The following is a 3,036-nucleotide window of genomic DNA, read 5'->3' as shown; positions in this document are numbered from 1 at the left end:
TACGCAACGATCCTTGGGAACGTCGGGTTGGTGATGAGGGGGATGTTGGAGGCGGCTTTCCCGAAATTGTCGTTCAGGCCGGCGATGAGGGTGATAAGGAGGAGCTCATCGGATACCTTCTCACCAAGATCACGGAGCTCGTCAACAAGCTTCTTGAGGCGCATGCAGTAATCATCAACGGACGTGTCGAGCTGCTGGCACCCAAAGAACTCGTTGTGCAAGAAAATCTTGCGTTGGAGCGCGTTGTCGGTGAAGAGGCCGTTGAGCTTGGTCCAAACGGCGTGAGCATCATCGTCGGCGGAGACCACCGTGTGGAAGAGGTCCTTCGAGATGGTGGTGTAGAACCAACGGATGAGAGTGGCGTCGATGGACATCCACTCCTCATCATCCTCCATGAAGCGGGAGTCCATGGAGCCATCGATGTGATCCCGGATGTTGTACTCCCGAAACACGAGGAAGAAGTATGTCTTCCATGCATAGTACGTGGAGGTGAGGTGGTCGAGGACGACGGGAACCCGGGCGAGGATGTTGACGTCGCGGGTGACGACGGGATCGGGACCTTCGAACGGGTTGGTGTGGCGGCTGCGGGTGGTGTTGGAGGAGCCAGGGGAGGCCATGGGGTTGGCGGCGTCTCGCGGGGAAGCGGCGCGGCCGAGGGATGGAGGCGCGGCCGGGTGGCGGCGCGGTACGGTGGGGGCGGAAGCGGGGGCGGCGGTCGCGGCGGTGTGGGATCGCGGCGGCGGTGGTGGGTGGCGGCGGCGATGGGGATCACGGCGGCAGCGGCGGCACACGGGTTAGGGTTAGGATCTTAGGTATGATACCATGTTGGAGACAAGGGTTTTGTCAATGCTTCATGATGTATTGATCGGTGCATAGCGCACATATACATGAAGTACAAGGTGAATCACAATCTCAACTATACAAAGACTAAGAGATGGACCAGACTATACAATATACATGCACCAACCAACCATGTATTCAACAGCCTGGCACGGCATCATCGACGCCGGCCACCTACTGCGGGCGGACCTCCTTCCGCACACGCTCGGCGGGATCTTCATAGATTTCCGCTTCCTACAGGTCTCGGAGCTCTTCCGTCCGTCGACCAGGACCGCGGTCTCCGGCGACCTCACCTATAGCTCGGCCAACACCGCCGTCGGCAAGCACTGCAACGGCCTCGTCCTGCTACTCTCCCACACGGTGGTCAACCGCGCGACTCTCCTCACTACGGCTGCCGCCGCTGCCCTCGCGCGCCGGGATGGAGGATTTCTACGCCTTGGGAGGAGAGGAGTTTCTGGTGTTTGATCCCAGCGTCTCTCCTCACTACGAGGTGGTCTCTGTGAACCTGTGAACCTGTGAGTCACTGGAAATGACTGGGTGAACAAGTGAATGTCTTTGTAGCCTGGGTCCGCGCTGGGTGTGGTGATTACCTGTTTAGATCACGGGGGGTTGTGGTGATTATCTGGAATCCTATTTCCTCCTCATTGCCCTTTCCGCAACTGTACCAGACCTGAATTCTTCTGCCATTATATATCCAATGTGCGCCTTCTTTTCTACAATTATATGATTTATCGTGCTTTGTGCTTGACAGTGCCCCAAAAGCCGCAAGGGCCTATTGTTTGTTGGTGCCATTGAGATCGACCCAAGGCGCCGGGGAGAGCCAAGATTTGGAAGCGCTACATCAAGACGAGCTGGACGTGCAGCTTGCGCTTTTGTTTGATTGCTGGCTGGATGCTCGCCCAAGTTCCGGATGATGTGATTGCTGCATGCTGGTATTGTTTCGTACTTGGTCTGCTTGTTGCTTTCCTTCTGAACTAGCTTGCTTGGTGTGTTTCTTTGGTAGGAGGGGTGCATTGGAGTAGTAAGTAGGTAGCTCTTAGAGATGGAAATCCTGGTATGGTAGTGACGGCAGGAGGAAGCAAAGCACACAAGTTGTCTTTCTGCTCACACATATGTATGTGACATCTCAGTTATAATACCATATATGATTGCTATGAACCTCAAATCTTCGGCTACCCAACGTGTTACGCTGCCGAAATTTCTAGCCAAAATTATGACGACTTGTCAAAAATTTGGCCTTGTTTGTAAGGAAACACATGCTTTAGGTTTTTGACTATACAATGTTGGGGTCTTGTTTGTAAAGAAACATAAGCTTCAGGTGTGTTTTCAGTGACACAAGTGAAAGTGCAGTTCGTCCAATTACTTGTGTTACTGAAAGTCTGAATTTTCCATTTGCATTCCAGTCTTACCTGAGTTAATACCTACGCTACATACATGAGACATGATCTTGTGCCAAACTAAGGCTGGTCATAGTAGGAAGTAACTTAGACTAGTGTCATATGCATGACACTAGTCTAAGTTACTACCTTCATAGTGCAAAGTAACATAGTACTAGTGTCATATGTGGCCTCATTTAATAGCTTGTAGACTCATGTTGTCTTGGAAAGCGTTATGTTACAGTAACATATTATGTTACTACTTCTCATTAACTACTTGCCATATAAGCAAAAAATTCTCGAGGTGCGCTATGTTACTACCTAAGTTACTCCCACTATGACTAGCCTAAGAACAGATGTCATTTATCATAGAATAAATACTTGGCTTGTTCCTTGGTTTGATGGTGTCCTTGTCCCTAGGCACACCAGCATCCCCTTGGTTTTCCTCATGCTTAGCTCCTGTGTGCGTTCACGTACACGTCCCTGCCTTTGGGGCGCGGAGAATCTGCCAATAAAAAAGACTTTTAGCCAATCCTGTATTGGTCGTTGTGCACACCATTTCTTCATGACAGTAACACATGCAAGGGTCATGTAGGTAGATAACATATCACTACACTTGTGCATTTCTCAAGCTAGGATAAGCCGTTTATTTTAGCATACCTGCTGGATCATGCACATCCACAACCCTGTCCTTGGGGCCAACGGAACCTGCCAATTTAAGAGATTGTTAGCACAGCAAGTAATCGTACACACCATTTTGACATGATAGTAACACAGGCAGGTTTCCCAAAAGAGGATAATGTGTTTACTAACATACCTG

At 50.5% G+C, this 3,036-nt stretch overlaps 1 pseudogene; it reads right to left on the bottom strand.

The window, feature by feature from the left end:
• Positions 1-2,668: 2,668 nt before the first annotated feature.
• The window catches only part of LOC119357751, a 7,612-nt pseudogene continuing 7,244 nt past the window's right edge, over positions 2,669-3,036 (bottom strand).

This window comes from Triticum dicoccoides, chromosome 2A (assembly GCF_002162155.2).
Source record: "Triticum dicoccoides isolate Atlit2015 ecotype Zavitan chromosome 2A, WEW_v2.0, whole genome shotgun sequence".
NCBI classification, from domain to species: Eukaryota; Viridiplantae; Streptophyta; class Magnoliopsida; order Poales; family Poaceae; genus Triticum; species Triticum dicoccoides.
This window is presented reverse-complemented; position numbering and strand designations above follow the sequence as displayed.